The sequence below is a fragment of the Lithobates pipiens genome, unplaced genomic scaffold (genome assembly GCF_037356315.1).
Source record: "Lithobates pipiens isolate NorthernLeopardFrog02 unplaced genomic scaffold, aLitPip1_a1.2 Scaffold_19, whole genome shotgun sequence".
Classification (NCBI taxonomy): Eukaryota; Metazoa; Chordata; class Amphibia; order Anura; family Ranidae; genus Lithobates; species Lithobates pipiens.
Genome location: NW_027507764.1, coordinates 138863340 through 138874000, shown reverse-complemented (window position 1 = coordinate 138874000; position 10661 = coordinate 138863340).

Genomic DNA, 10661 nt, shown 5'->3' with positions numbered 1-10661 from the left:
GAACTATCAGCCAATTACAAGCACAATTTCCATGAAAACGGAAGGGGTTTTGTTTTGGTTGTCTTAGAAGTCAGTTGCTTTGTGTCATAATCCATAGACGGCACAATCTTTAGAAAATAAACAGTTATGATCTTCCTAATAGTATTAGTGTTATTTATGTTTAGGTTGATGGTAGCCGTATTAGCGCACTCACAAGTACACGGTTGAGTACTGCCAGTGATACTTTTTTTAAAATTTGCGTTAACAGTTTATTTTTCAGAACAAGTACGTATATATCCCCCTTATTTCTAAGCTTAGAAGAAGGAGGAATACCCCAAAAGCTTGTCCTGAAAATGTAACTGTTAGTTCAAATAACAAAAAAAAAGTATCACAGACAGTACTCAACTGTGTTGTTGTTTATGTTGTATCTGTTCCATGCGATGTCACATACTTTATACAAAGTCCTCCTGTATAAAATGTGTATAATAAGAGAAAGCTCTCATAGCTTAAGATTCTATTTCATTCCACTGCAGTGCAAAAATAACTTCTACAGTTTTCGTAATGTTAAGCAACAGATGAGAGATGCCCTATATTACCAAAAGTATTGGGGTGCCTGCCTTTACACCCACATGAAATTTAATGGTATCCTAGTTTTAGTCTGTAGGGTTCAATATTGAGTTGGCCCACCCTTTGCAGCTATAATAGCTTTAACCCTTCTGGGAAGGCTGTCCACAAGGTTTAGGAGTGTGTCTTTGGGAAGGTGTTAAACCAGAATTCTTCCAGAAGCGCATTTGTGAGGTCAGGCACTGATGTTGGATGAGAAGGCCTGGCTCCAGTCATCCCAAAGGTGTTCTATCGAATTATTATTATTCAGGATTTATATAGCGCCAACAGTTTGCGCAGCGCTTTACAATATGAGGGCAGACAGTACACTTACAATACAAATCAATACAGGAGGGATCAGAGGGCCCTGCTCGTTAGAGCTTACAATCTAGTTGAGGACAGGCAGGACTCTGTGCAGGCCAGTCAAGTCCCTCCACCCCAAACTCACTCATCCATGTCTTTATGGACCTTGCTTTATGCAATGGTGCACAGTCATGTTGGAACAGGAAAGGGCCATCCCCAAACTGTTTCCACAAAGTTGGGAGCATGAAATTGTCCAAAATGACATGGTATGCTGACACCTTAAGACAGCCTTTCTCAACCTTTTGAACACAGAGGTACACTTGAAATAGTTCTTCCGGTCTCAGGGAACCCCTGCTAAAAATTAGAAATCTACAACTCATGATACATTAGTTTTATGGTCAGTGGGAAGAAAGGTCCTTACACTTGTGGTCATTGGAAAGAATGACCTCCTTACAGATAGTTAAAAAGATCAATGGTGTCGGTGGGAACTTATCTGAGAGGCAGACATTGCCCAATGCTGGAGGAACCCCTAGCTAGCTCTGGAGGAACCCTGGTTGGGAATCACTGCCTTAAGAGTTCCCTTCACTGAAACAAAGGGCCAAGTCCAACCTCTGAAAACCAACCCCTACCATAATACCCCATCCACCAAATGATTTGAAACAGTGCACAAAGCAAGGTCCATAAAACCTTGTGGACAGCCTTCACAGAAGAGTTAAAGCTGTTAAAGCTGTAAAGGGTGGGCCACCTCAGTATTGAACCCTACAAATTAAAACTGGGATGTCATTAAAGTTCCTGTGCGTGTAAAGGCAGAATGTCCAAATACTTTTCACAATATAGTGAATGTTATGTTTCTGGAGCTGGATAAAAAATTAAATTCAGGTAGCCTTTGAGTCCAAACCTTTACAGATGGTGAATCATTTTAGTGAGCCTTTTCTAGCTGGAACACATTGGTCTTAAAATGCGTGCTAACTGCTAAACTTTACTGGCTGCATGCTGAGGTCTTAAATTTGTCCACTTTTGCCTAAGTATAATTACTGTGCACTGTAGGCATGGGAATATTTATCACTGGGCACCAAAGGTCCATGTTGGGCAAAGCAAAAGGTTGAAGGGAGAAGAAAAAGTTGAAGCGGCACCTAAGTGCAGAGATTTCCAAACTTTCTACATAAATGGCCAGTTTGTTATCCTTTGGGGTGGGGGAGGGGGGGCAGTGGGGGTAGAATAGTGGCCCATCATTGCCTTTAGTAGGATGAATAGTGCCCATCATTGGTATCACTGGAGGGAATAGTGCCCCATCATTGGTATCAGTGGGAGGAATAGTGCCCATCATTGGTATCACTGGAGGGAATAGTGCCCCATCATTGGTATCAGTGGGAGGAAAAGTACCCCATCATTGGTGTCAGTGGGAGGAATAGTGCCCCATCATTGGTATCAGTGGGAGGAATAGTGCCCAACCATTGGTATCAGTGGGAGGAATAGTCCCCAATCATTGGTATCAGTGGGAGGAATAGTGCCCAACCATTGGTATCAGTGGGAGGAATAGTGCCCAATCATTGGTATCAGTGGGAGGAATAGTGTCCTATCATTGGTATCAGTGGGAGGAATAGTGCCCAGCCATTGGTATCAGTGGGAGGAATAGTGCCTAACCATTGATATCAGTGGGAGGAATAGTGCCCAATCATTGGTATCAGTGGAAGGAATAGTGCCCTATCATTGGTGTCAGTGGAAAGAAAAGTGTCTCATCATTGATGTCAGTGGTAGGAACAGTGGCCCATCACTGGTGTCGGTGGGAGAAATAGTACCCCACCCTTGGTGTCAGGGAGAGGAATAGTGCCCCTTCATTGAATAGTGGGAGAAATTTGCCACATTGTTAGGGTCATTGAAAGCAAAGTGCTTTATAGTTGGTGTCATTAGAAGGAATAGTGCCTCGTATTGGTGGGAGGAATAGTGCCCCAAGGGCCGGATAAAGGCAAGAAAAGGGCCCACGGGCCACACTTTGGAGACCACTGCTTTAAAGGATAAGTACAATTGAAGGAGATGTGCTCTTATATTTTTTGTTCCTTTCTCTTAACCTAACCTAATCCATCCTCCCCCTCTGCAGATGCATATCAACCTTGATTTGATTATTATTATTATTATACAGGATTTATATAGTGCCAACAGTTTGCACAGCGCTTTACATTATGAGGGCAGATAGTACACTTACAATACAAATCAATACAGGAGGAATCAGAGGGCCCTGCTCGTTAGAGCTTACAATCTAGAATTTGATGGCTTCAACCTGCAGGATTTACATGCATCCAGTGCATCCAATGCCACAAGTCTCACTGTCCTTACATTTGATTTTATGAGGCTGTCTCCCTTCTTCTCCAGCCTTAGGACACAGCCTCATAGAAGCCTATAGTAAAACTTTAATATGCAGAACCATCCAGGACAGGACGACTTGTGGTAGTAGATGTCAACAAACACGGGCTCTAAATCAAGGTAAGTATGTATCTGTGCAAGAGAAAGGTAGGTTTGGTTGGATCATGGGTAGGGGAAAAAAGGATAAATGTACTTTGTCTTAAAGTGCACTTATCTTTTAAGTTGTCAGTCGATAAAAGGCCATCTGATAGGCCGCAGATATAGCCATCCCATGAGGGAGACCAAAAATAACAGTAGACACTGACCACTCATATCACATAGGTCACAATAGAAACCACTGGTCAAGAAATGCACATATGCAATCATGTGGTTTTTGGATTATTGCATCTTTCATTCTGTCAGAATACTGTATGAATTGATAACTGCTGGGTGTGATAGTCATCAGCAGCCCACAATATGTTCTAAAATAGGCTCTCTCTTCTGATAATATGCATGTGTATGGATACCTTTTAACATTTAACCGATGCATTCAAACATTTCAGATGGTGTGGATAATAATGATCAACTTAAAGAGACCCCTTTATTAACCTAAAAAATGCAGATAACATTACAGAAAAAAATTAAGTATTTTGAATGCTTACTTGCAGTGTTTTTAATCCCCATAAAAATGTTTTTCTTAAAATGTGCCCCTGATTATACTAGGAAATTAAGAATCCAGAAAGTACTGGCCTATATCCTCCAACCCCCTTCTTTTTATAACCTTTTATGTAGCTGGGAAAGAGAGAAGTTAAATAATATAGAGTTTTCTTTGACTGACAGCTCTGAGTTTCCTGGGCAGGGCTGCTGTAAGAAACCACAGGACCCCATACAGACAACCTGACACAGGGCCCCATACAGTCAATTCTTCAGTTACGAATGAACACTGTGAGTGATCGGTACCGATCACTCATTGTGTTGATTTAAGAGGCTGGTAAATATGACATATTTACCGAGCCCTTCCCCCCATTCTCAATCTTGAAGGATCCTATTGTGTGCTTGCAGCTGCCAGTGGGAAGAAGAGGAGGGACGACAGCGGTGGGGGGCACACAGGGGGACCTGGGTAGCAGGTAGAAATGTATGGCGCACAGGTAGGGTGATTGGTGTGGTGGGGGGGGGGTGCAAATACTAAAACCAATCCTTTGTATGGTTCTCTCTGCAGCAGCTGAAAGCCAACAGGATGGGGAGGAGAAGAAGTCAGGTTTCAGCTGTTGCAGAGAGAGACAATCAGGGGATTGGTTCCAGTAATTGCCCCCCTACCATACCAATCACCCTGCCTGCACATACATGAGTCACCCTGCTGTCTGGGCCCCCCTGCTAACCCGTGCCCTGCACAGGAGGACTGGTGGTTTCCCCTTATCTATGGCCCTGTTACTGGGGCTGCTGACATCACATCTAACAGCAGTCTCAGTGCTTTTTGATGTCTACAGCACTTTTACTAAATAACATGCCTAAAATATGTAAAATGCACATACAGTCTTTTGGGGAGACTGATGTTGAAATGAATGGGCTGGCAACAGGAACTTTTTAAGGCTTTGTCCTCACTATTTACCACAGGTATTATATAGCACTGACAATTTAAGCAGTATTTTAAATATTGCACATTGATATTAACCCTGTCCTCAAGGAGCTTACAACCTAAAGTTCTTATTGCACATATATACTAGGGTGAATTTAGAGAAGATCCAAGTAAGCCACCACCATGTCTTTAGAGCTTTACTCAAAGCGGGAGTCCGCCGGAACTCCGCGTTTTTTTTTTTTTTTAAAGCCAGCAGCTACAAATACTGCAGCTGCTGACTTTTAAAATAGTGACACTTACCTGTCCAGCGCGCCCGCGATGTCGGCACCCGAAGCCAATTTCTAGATCGTCTCTCGGGTGCTGCCGCCACCATCTTGGGTATGGGAATCAGGAAATGGAGCCTTTCGGCTTCATTTCCCGGTTCCCTACTGCGCATTGCGCGAGTCGCGCTGCGCAATAAGGACGGTCCCCACTGCCTCTGGGATCTGTGTGTTTCCCAGCAGGCAGCGGGGCACTTGCGGAAAGGGGCGTAATCTACGCCCCTTTCCGCAGAGAGCTATCCCGCAAGTGGGTGCAGATACCTGTACTGTACAGGTATCAGCACCCCCCTCTTCCCTGAAAGGTGCCAATTGTGGCGCCGGAGGGGGGGAGGGTTCCGATGAGCGGAAGGTCCACTTTAGGGTGGACCTCCGCTTCAAGCACAGGGAGAACATACAAACCATGATGGGACCAGGTTTTGAACAAGGGATATTACTGCTGCAAAGCAGAATTGCTAACCACTACTAGTGTGCAAGCATGGGGCAGTTAACAATACTACCTCCTTCCTTCTAATACATGTTCTGACTAACCTTTGTAGGAAAGATCTGTATGCTTATCTATATTTAAGCCGAGCCGGTCTGGCCATGTGACCTTCCCTGTATCAGCCAGCAGCAGCTGCAGGGGAGAGGAGGGAGTGCTTGACAGTGGCTGGTAATGCCTGGGAGTGGTGACGTTACCCATAGGCTCCTATTGTCCATCCATTGTCAACGCTCTCTGCTCTCTCCTGCTGTGGCCACTGGCTGACAGAGGGGGGTCGGATCATGTGACTGGACCAGAGCAGCCTGGAAATAGGTAAGTACACCAATCTTTCAGACACAGGATAGTCAGAATAGATGTTAGGAGGGTGTTGGGAGCATTTTTAACAGTACTTTACATGAAATTCTGCTTCAGGCTTATTGTAAGTGCCAGCAAGGGCTTGCAGATTGTTGTTGTTTGCAGAGATTATCTAAAATGTAGGAAATTCCCTTTGCTTGGCCAGAAGCTATTCATGTTTTCCCTGGAAAAGAGGATATTTTAGGTTGTTTTGGTTCCCAATGATCTGATCCACAAAGATTGTGTTTTAAACTGCAGTAAGAAACCTCACATCAGGAGACATGGTCCTAGGCCAGGCAAAAAGGAGGATGTCCCTTCATCTCCTGAGATCCATCTACTATTCCCACATCCCTTGGCCTTAGGGTCAAAGGCTGCTCACAGTAACTGACAACATAAAGAAACACAGCCAAAGTAGGCTGAGCTCTCTCCTGCATCCTCAGGAGTGTGTGACTATAGCAGGGACAGGACCGTGTAGTACTAAAACAGAGACAGGACAATGGAGTCGCCCTTTTTTCCTTGTAAAATTAGCAAAGACCACCGTCCTAACACTCCAGGAAGCAGTGACAATGTAGATTGCAGATTTCTTTGTTTAAAGTGGAAATTTGAAATACATCTTGTTGTAAGTACATAGATTAAACATGGATGGGTGCAACAGGATATGTTTGGTATATCTGGTGGCACGACGGCTGTCAGATGGGCTGGGGAGTGTCGATGTCTTTTTTCCTATAAGGATAAAGGTCAAAGTGCTATTTTGGTCCCAGTTTGTTCTTGCAATGTCTGCACTGCTCTTTACATTGTTTACAATGCCAAAAAATAAATAAATGCCGGTGGGTAAAAATACGATTTAATAATGGTGAAAAAAGTGTGCAGTTCTGCTGGCCAGTATTAATATCTACTTTAAAAAAAAAAAAACTATTAAAATGTTGTGTTCACGGGTAACGAAATAAGATGTCATAATTGTAGAGTAAAACGTATGAAGCTTGAATAAATTTTGTTTTTAGTGTGGGGTTCCCACATATAATGACAGTCAAATTCATGTCCCTAGGAGGCCCCTGACCACCCCACTTTCAGTAAGAACATCAATGGAGCTGGTTAGAAAACTTGCCCCATCACTAATGAACCCCCTGAGATCTGCCAGTCTTGTCCATTTCCTCCCCCTTCATTCACAGGAACATGTTTCTTATGGATCCATCAGCCGATCCCCTCTGCCTGAGGCATACACATCTCACCACCCTCGTAGGTCCATGGGCTGATGTAGAGTAGAGAACAGTTTGATCATCTGCCTTGTATTAATTGCTGACTGTGATGTTCGTGGAGAAGTTTCCCTCCCCTGCTGTGGTCTGATTGTTATAACCAGGGCTCTGCTGTGAATGAAACTTCCTGGAGCCCTTTCTGGAGTGTATTCATGTGGGGTATGGCTTCTTGTTTTAAAGTACACATTATCAAGCCTACCAAAGGCTTCATTGTCAGTAAATAGGGAAAAAAAACTATTTTGCGTAAATGTCAGGTTTGCTGACTTCATGGGACATTATATAGTGCTATCCTATGCATGGTTGGTACCTAAACCTTGGAATAAGACCACTGTACTAATTACAGGGACAGATGATGATGAGAGATTACAAGAATCACTGCATTCCTTGCTCTTGTAAAATTTCCAATTAATCCTGATTGGCAGTTAAAGCGGGATTCCACCCTAAAGTGGAACCTCCGCTGATCGGATCCCTCCCCCCCTCCGGTGTCACAATTGACACCTTTCAGGGGGGAGGGGGGTGGAGATACCTGTCAAAGACAGGTATTTACACCCACTTCCGGGCATAGACTCCCGTGGGAGTCTACGCCATTTCCTGCCCTGCCGCGCTGTCTGCTGGGACACACACGGGTCCCAGTGACAGCGCAGAGATTTCCTATTGCGCGGCGCAACTCGCGCATGCGCAGTAGGGAACCGGGAAGTGAAGCCGATTCGCTTCACTTCCTGATTCCCTCACCTAGAATGGTGGCAGCAGCAGCCGAGGGCCGAGCGATCGATCGGCCTCGGCTGCCGGCATCGCTGGAACCCGGGACAGGTGAGTGTCCATTTATTAAAAGTCAGCAGCTGTAGTATTTATAGCTGCTGGCTTTTAATATTTTTTTTTTGGTGGAATCCCTCTTTAAAGCTTATCTATGATCAAAATTTTAAATCATATATTAATTTCTATATTGTATTTCAGTTGTTTGCAGCCTACTCCTAATAGTCTGAAAGAATAATAGGAGTCCCACACATTTACTTTCTTGAATTTTGTGACACGTATTAATCACTTCAGCCCCGGAAGGATTTGCCCCCCTTAATGACCAGGCCCTTTTTTGCGAAACGGCACTGCGTCGCTTTAACTAACAATTGCGCAGTTGTGCGATGTTGTACCCAAACAAAATTTATGCTCCTTTTTTCCCACAAATAGAGCTTTATTTTTGCAGTATTTGATCACCTCTGTGGTTTTAATTTTTTGTGCTATAAAGAAAAAAAGGCCGACAATTTTAAAAAACAACAATGTTTTAATTTTTGCTATAAGAAATATCCCCCCCCCCCCCAAAAAAAAATAAATGCATACATTTCTTCATCAGTTTAGGCCAATATATATTCTTCTACATATTTTTGGTAAAAAAAAATCGCAATACGTGTATATTGATTGGTTTGCGCAAAAGTTAAAGCATCCAAAAATAGAGAATAGATTTATGGCATTTTTATTATTATTTTTTTTTTTACTGGCAATGGCGGCAATGTGTGATTTTTAGCAGGACTGCAACCTTGCAGCAGACAGATCAGCCACTTTTGACACTTTTTTAGTACCAGTGACAGTTATACAGTGATCAGAGCTAAAAATAGCCACTGATTACTGTATAAATGTCACTGGCAGGGAAGGGGTTAACAATAGGGGGTGATCAAGGGATTAACTGTGCTCACTGGGTGTGTTCTAACTGTAGGGGGATGGGCTACCTAGGACATGACAGAGATCGCAGTTCCCGATGACTGGGAACAGAAGATCTCTGACATGTCACTAGGTAGAATGGTGAATCGCCTTGTTTACATAGCGAGTTCCCCGTTCTGCCTCTGTAGCCCACGATCACGGACATCGAGACCAGAGGGCATGCTCCTGCGGTGCTACGCATGGATGCCTGCTAGCCTCCCTGCACAGACCGACGTACACCTATGGCGGTATTTGCGGCAGAGCCGACCTGCTGCAGTATAATGTCGGAAGTTGGTCGGCAAGAGGTTAAAGTGTTACTAAACCCACAACAGAAAAAAATCAGTCTGTATATGCATGCTTGTTATACTCCCTGTGGAACCTACGTGGTTAATCCTCTGCATTGCATAAAAAGGCTGTTTGATCCTGTCTCCTCTGATCATTCTCTTTTTCCACAGTCCCCTAATAATTTCCTGATAGTACAGAGCTCGGGGACAAGCTGCACATGCTCAGTTTGGTGTGTATTGCTAGAGAGTTTTTTTTTCTTGGGATGCATATGATCAGCACAGGGCCAATCAGCACTGTCCGATAGAGGGTCAGGGGCCCTGCAACCTTATAGGACAATCATGGGAGAATGAAAACTCCAACTACATGCGTTAACCAGACACTGATAAAAGTCACAAGACTGCTATAACTGCTGATGAGAAAAGTTATTTAGCAGTTTATATTAACTAAAATAATTGCATTTCCATGTTCTGTGTATGGTGGGAGACCAGATATAGTGAATGCAGGGTCCTGGGTTTAGTAACACTGTAACTATGTCCTGTGAGTAGGCACTGCTGTGTCACACATTTCACTGTGCCGGTGTCCTATCATATATGGTCCCCCATCGGATAGTGTCTGCTGTGTACTGCGCATGCGCAGTACACAGCACACACAGATTCTGAAAATAGCCGAGGATGAACGGTGCCTGTGCCGTGAGTCCAGGTTCTATCCCCACCATCCAAGTGGACATAGAGCAGGAATATAAAAGAGCCGAGCGCTGCGAGGCCGAGCCCGAAGCATGGCGAGGGGCCCTTTAATTTTCACAACCCTATGTCCGCTTGGATGCTGGGGCTACCACCTACACTCACGGCGCAGGCGCTGTTCAGCTTCAGAGATTTTTCGAAAATTCTTCTGCCCCGTAGTGCTCATGCGCAGTACGGGGCGGACACTATATGATGGCAGGACACTATCTGCCAGAACACCTGCCTTTTGAACTACTGCTGTGTGGAGGAGTTTCAGGAGGCGGAGTCAGTACAGGAATCACTGTTTGCAGGCAGCAAGGTACCATGGGATATGGAGTCCTTAGAAATTTAAGTAAACAGCAGAACAGAAGCAGCAAAGCATGCAGGGAATCCATGAGGTGTGGAAAGAGATGACCAGCAGAGAGACAGCAATCTCAAATGAAAAGACATTTCCTAAGTGAGCTTATATTGGTTTCTCAAAATCAACTATTGTTTGTACTGCTATTACAATGCTGATGTTATAGAAGGAAAGTGTATGCTGTAACCATAGGTCTCCTTTAATGTTAGGGGTATACATGGATGTTAGAGAACTGCAGTTTTATAACATCCATTCCATACTCATGAAACATGCCTAGTAGCAGTTAGAACCCTATTTCTGGATATTTTGACTATAAGTATATCAATAAGCGTTTCCCATTGGGTATCAGTAAAAAAATAAAAATAAAAAATCTTGATGGAGACCGATGCTTGAACCTTTTGTTTCTGCATGTGATTAAAATATGT